This window comes from Canis aureus, chromosome 1 (genome assembly GCF_053574225.1).
Source record: "Canis aureus isolate CA01 chromosome 1, VMU_Caureus_v.1.0, whole genome shotgun sequence".
In the NCBI taxonomy this organism is placed as follows: domain Eukaryota; kingdom Metazoa; phylum Chordata; class Mammalia; order Carnivora; family Canidae; genus Canis; species Canis aureus.
In genome coordinates, this window is record NC_135611.1 from 103,982,492 (window position 1) to 103,994,355 (window position 11,864).

General features: G+C 44.2%; 1 protein-coding gene across 1 annotated transcript in view; it reads right to left on the bottom strand.

Moving 5' to 3' along the window:
- The window catches only part of LOC144324372 (T-cell-interacting, activating receptor on myeloid cells protein 1-like), a 38,445-nt gene extending 31,957 nt beyond the window's left edge, over positions 1-6,488 (bottom strand). Inside the window, exon 1 of the mRNA XM_077915857.1 lies at positions 6,356-6,488. The gene's annotated coding sequence lies outside the window, so the exon portion shown is untranslated. The remainder of the gene's footprint in view (positions 1-6,355) is intronic.
- Positions 6,489-11,864: the final 5,376 nt, after the last annotated feature.

Genomic DNA, 11,864 nt, shown 5'->3' on the forward strand with positions numbered 1-11,864 from the left:
TCTTACAGGATGGTAGTTCTCATTCTCAAACATGTGCAATGATTGTTATTAATACCAGTCATAGTTATTAGTATGTATTATTAAAACTAGAGCCAAAACCCTCATCCTCCTGAGACACAGCCATTCGTATTATGGCATGTCCAGTAGGCCTTCCCACAATGATGGACGTGTCCTACGGCTATGCTGTCTGATACAACAGCCCCTGGCTACACGTGACTATTGCACACACTAACTGTACCTGCTGTGACTGAGGACCTGAGCTTTAAATTAAATGTAATTTTAATTTGCTTACATGTAAATAGCCATATGTGGGTTGTAGGTACCATATTGGACAGCTAAGCTCTAAATCCTGTCTCTCTTTCTCAAAGACTGAAAGACCCCCCAGGGAGTGAGCCATGCTGATCTAAACCCCAAGGCACCACCTAAGGCAGCTTCTGTGCCCCACCGAGGAGTCCCCAGGATCTTGTGAATGTGCAGTGCGGCAGGTGAAGGAAGAACAGCCGGACCCCTGGAGAAGGAGAACATGGGTTAACATGCTGGGGATGACTGGACACATGGCAACCAGGTCACTGTGTCCTTAGCTCATAATCCATAGTAATAAAATTAAGTTTATGCATGAATCAGGCATGCCAAGGGGCTGAGGGAAAGGAGAACAACTATGGAGTTTCTTTTTGGTATGATGGAAATGTGGAATTAGAAACTGGTGATGACTTAACTCTGGGAAATGAACAAGCAGTAGTGGAATGGGACGTGGGCAGGGGTTGGGGTGACTGGGTGATGGGTACTGAGGGGGGCACTTGATGGGATGAGCACTGGGTGTTATGCTATATGTTGGCAAACTGAACTCCAATAAAAAGAAAAAAAAGAAGAAACTGGTGATGATTGCATAACGTTGTGAATATACTTTTAAAAAAATACTGAGGGGTGCCTAGATGGCTCAGTCAGTTAAGCATCTGCCTTCAGTTCAGGTCATGATCTCAGGGTCCTGGGATCGAGCCCCAAATTGGGCTCCCTGCTCAGCGAGGAGCCTTCTTCTCCTCTCTCTGCCTCTCCCCTTGTTCATGCTTTCTCTCTCTCAAATAAATAAATAAAAATCTTTTTTAAAAAATAAAAATAACCCACTGAATTGTACACTTTAGAAGCATAGGTTTTGGGACGCCTGGGTGGCTCAGCAATTGGGCGCCTGCCTTTGGCTCAGGGCCTGATCCTGGAGTGCTGAGATCGAGTCCCACAGCAGGCTCCCTGCAGTGAGCCTGCTTCTCCCTCTGCCTATGTCTCTGCCTCTCTCTCTGTGTCTCTCTTGAATAAATAAATAAAATCTTAAAAAAAAAAAAAAAAAAAAGAAGCAGGGCAGATCCAGTGACCCAGCAGTTTAGTGCTGCCTTTGGCCCAGGATATGATCCTGGAGACTCAGGATCGAGTCCCACATCAGGCTCCCCGCATGGAGCCTGCTTCTCCCTCTGCCTGTGTCTCTGCCTCTCTCTCTCTGTGTCTCTCATGAGTAAATAAATAAAATCTTTTAAAAATATAAAAAGTAAAAAAACAAAAAAAAAGAAGCATAGATTTTATGAATATGAGTTATAGCTCAATAAAACAAAAATTTTAAAAGAACTTGGTTGTATGCACAAACCATAGCTTCTCTTTCTTCTTTCCTAATGGCTAGGTGTTTGGGCTGTTTTCATGGCTCTGCTATCAGCAAAATACCACAACAGACATCTTACACCTGCTTTCCTGTTGATAAGTGTGATCTATTGGTGGCATAGTAAGAAGTAAAAATCTGTCTTCTGTGATGTCCACACTTTTAATACCACTAGGAGAGCCAAATTGAAAACTAAGGTAGTTTTACCTATTTATACTTCCACCAGGGATGTATAAGTTCCCAGTTCCCCACGTCCTTGCCAATTCAGAAATATATTAAACTTGATAACTTTTGCTGATTAAAATAGATGAACTCATAACCCACTTTAAGGTGCCTATATAAAGATATCTCATTGCTGCTTTAATTTGCATTTTCTGATTATGAGTGAGGCATATTATATTGGCCATTTGGGGTTTCTTTTCTGTAAATTGATGATTTCTTTTTTTTTAAATTGATGATTTCTATCCATTGTTCACTTTTCTGCTGAACTGTTGGCCTTTTCCTTTCTAATTTTTATACAAATAGCAGGTGCACCTTTCCTTCATAATCTGTACACTGCAAACATCTCTTAAAAGCCTATGACATGTTTTCATTCCTTCTGTATCTCTTAATGCTAGCTAGCTACTCAAAGTAATTCATCTTTTAATTTATATGTTGAGGGACTTCTCCATGTCTTGACTAGCTTTATATATGAATATACTCTCCTATATGTTCTAAATTAAAAATTGTTTTAATTTTGTTTTTCATATTTAATGCATCTGATATTAATTTTTGTCTAAGGTGTGAGGTAAGGATCTAATTTTTCCACTTGGATAACCAATTACTCTAGTACCCTTTATTGAAAGACCCATTCATATTCACTCAAAATGTGTCTTCAATGGGGCAGCCCGGGTGGCTCAACAGTTTAGCGCCACCTTCGGCCCAGGGTGTGATCCCGGAGACAGGGATCGAGTCCCACATGGGGTTACCTGCGTGGGGTCTGCTTTTCCCTCTGCCTGTGTCTCTGCCTCTCTCTCTCTCTGTGTCTCTCATGAATAAATAAATAAATAATCTTTTTTAAAAATGTTTCTTCAGTATGATGAAACAGGCTCACTTCTATTTCATCTACACTGCCTTCCATTATTAATTAGCATAGTTCAAACTCTTGGTTGGAAACAACAAAAGGAGAAATCTAATTTGAAAACACTCAAAAACAAACAAACAAACAAAAAAAGAAAACACTCAAAAACAATAAAGAAAAAGGTGGGATGCCTGGCTGGCTTAGCTGATAGAACATGTGACTCTCATTCCTGGGGTCATGAGTTCAAGCCCTACCTTGGTTGTAGAGATTACTTTTTTTTTTAAGATTTATTTATTTATTTGAGAGAGAGAGCAAGCACACACATGCATGTGGGTAGGGAGGGGCAGATGGAGAGGGAAAGAGAGAGAATCTCAAGTAGACTCCCTAAGGAGCATAGAGTCTCAATCTCATGACTCTAAGATCACAACCTGAGCCGAAACTAAGAGTCAGATGCTTAACCAACTGAGATACCCAGGGGCCCCTATAGATTACATTTTTTTAAAGATTTATTTATTTTTTAAAAAGATTTTATTTATTCATGAGAAACACAGAGAGAGAGGCAGAGACATAGGCAGAGGGAGAAGCAGGCTCCCTGAGGGGAGACTGATGTGGGATTCCAACCGAGGACCCCAGAGTCATGACCTCAGCTGAAGGCAGACGCTCAACCACTGAGCCACCCAGATGCCCCTAGAGATCACATTTTAAAAAAGAAGAAGGAAAGGAGGAAAAGAAAAAAGAAATTGAGTCATATAACCTAACGAAGGAAAATACAGAGCTAGAGGTATCTCAAACAATTGCATCCACAGGCTCAAATATCATTTAGACTTTTCCTCTCTGTATCTTTCATCCCTATTTCTATTTCTGTGTTATCATTATTATTCAGACCAGATGTCCTGAGGAGTCTGGGACTGACAGTGACAATTCTAGGCTCACAGCCTCACAGACTTTTAGCTAAAGAGGTAAGGGGGGTTTTCACTTACTGAATCAATTTAGAACAAGATATTACTGGCTACCTTTGGAACATTCTAGAAACCCACTCACAAAAGTTTTAAGCACAGGGGAAAGAAATCAAGCATTTATCTTGCCTTTCATTTATAACCTACGCCTCAGCACAACCACAGAGTTGAGAAGGCCAAGCTTCTACTCACACATTACTAAACTAATACATAAAGAAGAAAACCTCAAGGTCTTATCTTCAGCTGATGCACGCCCACCTTATCAGGAATAATAACAGAGAATATAGTTTAGCGTTTAGCATCTTTCATCCACATATCTACACAGTAGATAGAAAACCCACGCCTGCTGAGTCCTAGACCAGAGGTCAGCAAACTTTTTCTGAAAAGAACCAGAGGGTAGTATTTTCAGCCTCTGTGGACCATAGCATCTCTGTTCTAAAAAACTTTATTTACAAACACAAGTTATGGGCCTGTTGCCAACACCTGTCCTAGACCAATGCTTTTTGAAATCTGAATGAATCACCAGAGTAAGAATTGAATTAAGCCAGGGAATATGTGTTCTAAGATGCAATAGAAGACTTTTTTGCCCCTTCCTCAGTTTTCAGATCTGTAAAAGTGAGAAATGAGCAGGATAGGATGGTTTCTGGGTTCCTCTCTGTCTTGATGTCCTAAACCTTTGGGGTCATCCATCCTACCACAGTTGTGGTCTTGCCTAAGGGGGTGCCCAATCAACATCTCTTTGTGAAGAGACCCTGCAACTTGGATGGGGCTCATTTCCCAGGAACTTTGAAGCTTGTGGCTTTGCCTTATAGATCTGAGTTAGTCTGTAAAGTACAGTCAAGGTAACTGGGTTGGGAAGGGAGTGAAGCAGTCCAAGGGCAGAGAGGCCTCTTGAATCTTGGGGCCCTGGCCTGTCCCAGATTTTCATACCTCCTTTGGGTGTGTTGTCTCTCTGCTCCCTCTGTGTGTGTTGAGGGGGGCATTGTGGGGGTGAGGAAAGTAAGCAGAGGAGAGTGAGTGGTCAGTAAGGTTGGAGGAAGGGAAAGAGAAGAAATAGTTTGGATTTCCATGAAAGGCACACAGGATGCATGTATAGACTCTACAAAGAGTCTCTCTCTCTCTCTCTCTCTCTCTTTCTCTCTCTCTCTCTCACACACAAACATACACACACACACACACACACACACACACACCCCTCCAGCTGCCACATTAACATACCATAGATTGGGTAATTTAAACAAAAGGCATTTACTTCCTTAGTTCTGGTGGCTGGAAGCCCAGGATGGGGTGCGGGTCAACTCAGTTTCTGATTAGAGTTCTCTTCCTGGCTGCAGATGGCCACCTTCTCACTGTATCTTTACGTGACCTTCCCTCTGTGCTCATTCAGTGGGTGGAAAGAGACAGAGCAAACTCCCTGGTAGCTCTTCTCATAAGGACACTAACACTATCAGATCGGGGCCCTACTCTTATGACCTTGTTTAAACTTTAATTACTTCCTTAGAGGTCCCATCTCCAAATACAGCCACACTGGAGTTTAGGGCTGCAACATGATGAGTTTTGGAGAAACACAAATATTCAGTCCAGGGGCACCTGGGTAGCTTAGTCGGTTGGGTGTCTGCCTTCAGCTCAGATCATGATCTCAGGATCCTGGGATTGAGTCTCTCTCACCCTCTCCCTCTGCCACTCCCCCTGCTTGTGTTCTCTCTGTGTCAAATAAATAAAATCTTAAAACACACACACACAAAAACCTCCCAAATATTCAGTCCATAACACATACTATTCTATGCAGACACCCACAGAGAGTCACACAGACCCTCTATACATGCACGTCACACATACCAACTCACACTCTTGTGGCTTCAACTTTGCCTACCCCCAAAATTCATGTTTAAGGCCTAAACCTCCTGTATTTCAGAATGTGGCCTTATCTGGAGAGGTCACTGCAGACCTAATTTAAAAGCTGAGGTCGTACTGGAATAGGGCAGGCCCTTCATCCAATATGACTCTGTTCTTATAAGAAAGGGAAGTTGGGGCACAGAGATGCACACAGGGGAGACACCAACTGCACATGAAAGCAGAGATCGAGGTGATGTATCTACCAGCTGAGAAGCACCAAAGATTGCCAGCGAACCACCAGAAGCCAGGAGAGAGGCCTGAGACAGAAGGAACCAACCCTTCTGACCTTGATTCTGGACTTCTGTCCTCCAGAACCAGAACCATGAGATAATAGATTTCTGTTGTTTAAACCCTCCTTCCCACCCCCCTAGTCTCTGCTGCTTTGTTATAGGGTTACTAGGGAGGTAGCAGGAGGCCAGCTAGCAGGAGGTAAGCCCCCTGACATATGCTGCACTGTCCCTTAGGAATTCATTAGCAAACACAAAGCTCCCAAGATAAATGGTTAAGAACTTTAAGATGGTGAGTGCTGAGCATGAAACCCCAAGAACAGGGTCCCTGCAGAACGTGAGGCCCTGCTGGTTGCATGCCCTACATGCCCTTAGAGCTGGCCAAGCTGGCACCCCGGCTCCAGCCAGCAGCTCTCAGGACCATTGCGTCTGAGGAGCACCCCCTCCACTCCCTGCACACCCCCTGGCTGACAAGGTGCTGGAGGGAGTAGCGGATGGGGGAGCAGTGCCTCTGTTCCCTCGTCGGGGAAATCATTCTCTTTAAAACTTGGGAGCTCTTGGTGGCCATCTGTCTCACCATGTGGAGGAAGCAGGTCTTTAACAAGAAACCAGAAGATGACTCAGAGCATCCGCGGAGGAGATGGAGTGCCTGCAGCTTTTGTTTTCTTGCTTCTGACTGCTTCCAAAACTCAGCATCCCCCTCTCTCCATGCAGCTTTCTTGTTCAATCATTCTTGGAAACCTCTGAGAGAAAAAAAAATTAAATTAAATTAAATTAAATTAAATTAAATTAAATTAAATTAAATGACACCCAAAAAAGTTTTTTAAGTCAGAGCTTGTCTAAGAAAAGATTTTGTGTTGAGCAGAGTCTGGACAAATCTTGTTAAAATCAACGGCCCTAACAGATATCATTTATGGACATCCACTCCAGTATTCACCCTAAATCACTACAGGACATCTTTCATTGCCATGAAATGATTCCCGACTTGGCTTATTTTCTAATTTCCAAATGCAGTAGTGAGGGTCTCCCATGGCTGTTTTCCTAACTTATGTCTTCCATGTGGGGCAAGCTGTGGAAAGGGGGTGTCCTTTGTTTTCAGATGACACTGGAAATACGTCCAGGTTACGTGAACCTAAGGAAGATTTCTTAAAATTGCCAGGACTCCGTGTCATCACCATAAAGAGAGACAGATATCTGATGGGGTTGTTGCCAGCAGTAGGACCCCCCCCCATCCCCATTTTCCCAGGACTGGGACTGAGGCGGGGGCTGCCCCTCCATGTGGGAGCTAAAATTGAGAAAGCCTTGGGCAAACAGGAATGAGTGAGTTTGTTTGTCATCTTCATTGTAAGCGTAGGAGCTGTAAGGGGGGGTGATAAGTACGATGGCTTTTTCCTCCCGCACCCCCCCCCTTACCCTCCCACACTTGCCTCACAGGTCTCATTCTTTACCTGTGCCCCTGGGGAACATCTAAGGCAAGCCTCATGCCCTTCATAGTCATCTTAGGTAATAAAGGTGTCCAATTAGTCACATGCAAGGGAAAAATAGTTCAGTAATTGAAATGCTTTTGGCAGGTTGCCTGCAGCTGCAGTGAGCATGGTCAGCTTTTTCTTTATTTCCTCCCACTTGGAACTTCTGCTCCTCCCCTGCCATCCCCAGGCCACAGTTCTCACCTGCAGTCCCCCTGGACTCCACCCTTCTCCCTCTCCCCTCCCCCACAGTTCTCACCTGCAGTCCCTCCTCCAGCTGCACAGCTGGAAGGTTGGCTTGCTCTGTCTGTGGGGTCCATCTGTACAGTTCCAGCCTCTCTGCGGGGCTCACCTTCCACCTCCAGGTGGCGCTGGTGGAAAGCAAGAAAGACCTGATTCATTCATTCTGTCCTAAATGTCTGCAGAGCTGTTGGCCACAATCTCCAGCCCTTGAGATGTTTCAAACATGAGCTGGATCCCATTCCTCTCTGAACCTCCCTGACCCCTACCAAGTGCTCTGAGTGATCCAGTGGAAGCTTTCCCCATCTTGAAGCTTGAATTGAGAAACTGGCATGCGTGCTACCCAACTATGTGGGGACTCATGACACAACAACAGCTCTTAGAAGCAAATACACAAAAACCAAACAACTCTTCTAATTCCAATACCACTTTTCTGAACCTTCAGGTGAATGTGAACCCCAACCCTGGCACCTGACCAGCACTCCTCAAAAATCATCAGTCAGGGATCCCTGGGTGGCGCAGCGGTTTAGCGCCTGCCTTTGGCCCAGGGCGCGATCCTGGAGACCCAGGATCGAATCCCACGTCAGGCTCCCGGTGCATGGAGCCTGCTTCTCCATCTGCCTGTGTCTCTGCCTCTCTCTCTCTCTCACTGTGTGCCTATCATAAATAAATAAAATTAAAAAAAAAAAAAATCATCAGTCACTCAAAACAAGGGAGGTCTGAAAACTGTTGCAGTCAAGAAGAGGCCTGATGTATCAGTAGCATGTATCCTGTAACAAAACAAAGGGCATTAAGTAAAAACTAAGGACATCTGAACAAAGTATGGACTCTAGTTAACAGTAATGTATCAGTGTTGGTTCATTATGACAAATGGACCGTACAATGTAGGATATTGGTAACAGGTCATAGAATAAATGGGCATCTGTGTACTCTCTTTGCAATGTTTAAAAATCTAAAACCATCTAAAATTAAAAGTGATCCCCCAAATTAAAACTAAATTAAAAGTTTACTTGTTAGAGGGTGAGAGAAAGCACCATGAGTGCAGGGCCTGGGAGCAGGTTGAGGATGATGTTGCCCCATGCCTATACCCTGACACTTCTCTCTCTGCCATTCAGGTCCTCCCAGCTGAAGCTGGGATGTTGAGGAGCAGATACCATCATTCCCACTGTGCCCTACATAAATTCCCAACCTTACAATCTACAGGCATGATAAAATGACGGTGGTTTTATGTCACTAAGTTTGGGATGGCTGAGTACAAATCAATGGCTAGCCTGAACAGAGAATCAGCCCTGGGAGCAGGCAACTATGTCCTTTAAAGAGATGAGGTGGTGAAAGCCTTTATTCCCTTGGCTCAGGCTCCATGTCTAGGTTGTTGATGCCAGCTTTTGCAGCTAGGTGGCGGCCAATGATTGTCTCCAGCCAAAGGAAGATGGAGAAGCAGCAAGGCACTCGTAGCTCTCGCCTGAAGTCTAATGTCCAACACGACATCACTTGGAACTGTAACGGTGATTTCCTTACAGAAACCCAATCCCATCCTGCATGTCTCCACACCAATACCCTCATTTTCAGCCTCAAGCTATTTGCCCAGTCCCAGGAGACTTCCCAAAGCGGAGCAAGAGCCACACTTGGGGGAGCCCTTTTGTCCTGTTCCAGAAACACCCCCCACCCCACCCCACCCCACCCCCGTTTAGTTCTGCAGCTTGAGAAAGGGAGCAAAGCCGGGGAGGCCACACTCTCTCCCCTGCTCTGTCTTCTACCCCATAGTTGGTCTTTTGCTGACCCTTCAGGAAATGAGATATAGTTTATTGCGACATCACACTCCTAAAAGCCATCCCCCACTGAGCTTCTCTCACTGTGAGTCCTCACTGACACAACAAAAATTCAGACCGTCAGATTCCAACTCATAAAACAGAATTGCTGTTCGCTTCAGATTTTCTGCTTCTGGGCTTAGGCCCGAAAGAATCAGAAGCAGGGGATTCAAATGTGTATATTTGTATCAGATATTTGCACCTCCGTGTTCACAGCAGCATTATTCAGGATAACAGAAAGGTAGAGGCAATCCATCAATGGACAAATAGATAAACAAAATGTGGCATAGACATATGTGTTAACTAGCTCAGACTGCCATCATAGAGTATCATAGCTGGGTGGCTTAAGCAACAGAAACTTATTTTCTCATTGGTCAGGAGGCTAAAAATCTCAGATCAAGGTGCCAGCAGGGCTGGTTTCTGGTGGTATCTCTCTTTCTGGCTTGCAGATGACTACCTTCTCAACTGTGTCCTCATGTGGCCTTTTCTCTGTATGAGGGGAAAGAGAAAGAGTGAGGGAGCTCTAGTGTCTCTTCTATAAAGACACCAGTCCTGGGGCACCTGGGTGGCTCAGTGGTTGGGCATCTGCCTTCAGCTCTGGTCATGATCCCAGGGTCTTGGGATGGAGTCCTGCATCCGGATCCCCACAGGGAGCCTGCTTCTTGTTCTGCCTGTGTCTCTGCCTCTCTCTGTGTGTCTCTCATGACTAAATAAAGAAAATCTTAAAACACATACACACACACACACAGAATTGGTCAATCCACAGAGACAGAATAGATTAGTGGCTGTAGGGACTAGGAAGACGGGGGAGACGGGAATAGTTGTTTGGTGCAGACAGTGTTTCCATTTGGAGCATAAAATGTCTCAGAACAACACTGAGAATGCACTTAGTACATTCCTTAAAAAACGGTTAATGTAATTTTACGTTGTATGAATTTCCCTCTGATTAAATAAGTAAATAACTTTGTGAACATCGCGAAGGTGAAATAAATACGTCTGTGGGTCTTATCTGTCCCTCTCGCCATGAGTTTGAATCTTCTTCAGGCTTTTTAAATAAATAACTAAATAAACTTGACACAGGAAAATAGACATGGTTAGATTCCACTTACACGAAGTTTCATACATAAGCAAAATGAAACAGCACTTTCTTTAAAGAGTAGAATTATAGTTTGCAAAATTACAAGGAAAAGGGAAGGATTTATTCAAAATAATTGTGGTTGGTTGTGGCTGGTAATCTCAGAGCTGGGAATTGAGGTGGGGATGAGCTCAGTGAGGAATGTTAACAGCAGCTTCCAAGATTTGGGTTCTTTTTCTTAGCCAGGGTTCTGAGAAAGTGAACGTTTTTTATTCTGATTCTTTAAATGGGATGTTGGGTTCTTACACACGCTCTTGCATATATGATGCATCCCACATTTAAAAATAAACATTTGCCGAATTTCAAAAAGACTCATTTGGATGTAGGGTAAAATGTTAGCAACGGGAAACCTGCATGAAGAGTATATGGGTCTTCTGTGCATTCTGTGGAGTTCTTGCAACTTCTCTATAACTTTGAAATTATGCTCAAAAAGTCTTAAGATGTATTTAAAAAGGACAGAATCACAGATTTCAAGAAGCTGCTATTTTCCTTTACTGCAAAAAGTATACGGTGAAGAGACGCAAGTTAATGTTTCAGCAAATTATCCCGTAGAGTGATGAGGTTCCAGTTACTGGTCTTTGGTGGGTCTCTATTCCCTTCCCCCATCTCTGAGAAGTTCACTCAGACCCTGAGTAGGAAAGAGGTGCAGAGTGCAGGCCCCTCACACAAAGAGCCATTCCCAAGACCAGAGGACTCTTCCCTTGAAGCAGACATCCCTGACATCTCTCAGGGCCTCATGGAGCCAGCTGCTTATCAAGTCAAGTAGGGAAAAAAAAATGTTGCTGATCCCTTTCTCTGGCTCTTGTCTGAGTTTATAATTACATGTTCATTAGTTGATTATGTGATTAATATCTGTTTCCATCGCCAGACTATCAGCTCTTCAGGGGTCCCTTTTTGCGCTCTACTGTATGCCAGGCCCAAAGTGCCACTCAATAAATAATAAGAGCAGCAGGGCTGATGTAGGCATGCCCGCGTTCCAGGGCTCTGCAAGAATGAGGATGGCATTACTCCGGCAATAGCTCCAGGAGCGAAGCACCGAGAGGAACTCTCTTAAGGGATGAAGAAGTAGAGATCAGAGGTCCAGCAAGTTGCTCAGGCTGAGGAAAGCAGAGTTAGGGTTTCCCCAGTGCCTGCCCCAAGCCTCCCTACTTGTTCAAGGAGACAGGAACTTCTCATCCTCAGCCCGATGCTGACTTTAGTACATAAAGAAATGAAGAGAATATCCTGCCAAAAAGGGCCCCCACTCTGAGACGGAGTGCAGTCTCAACGAATCCACAGAAGGACACCCCACATTTCCTGGGTGACAAAACTATCTCTCCAGTGACAAGGCTGCTGGGAGCCCTGGGACAATTTGTAATTATGTATACATAATTGTTTATGTCCTATAACATGTCATGTTATATAAATATGTTACATATTATATTATAAATATTATGG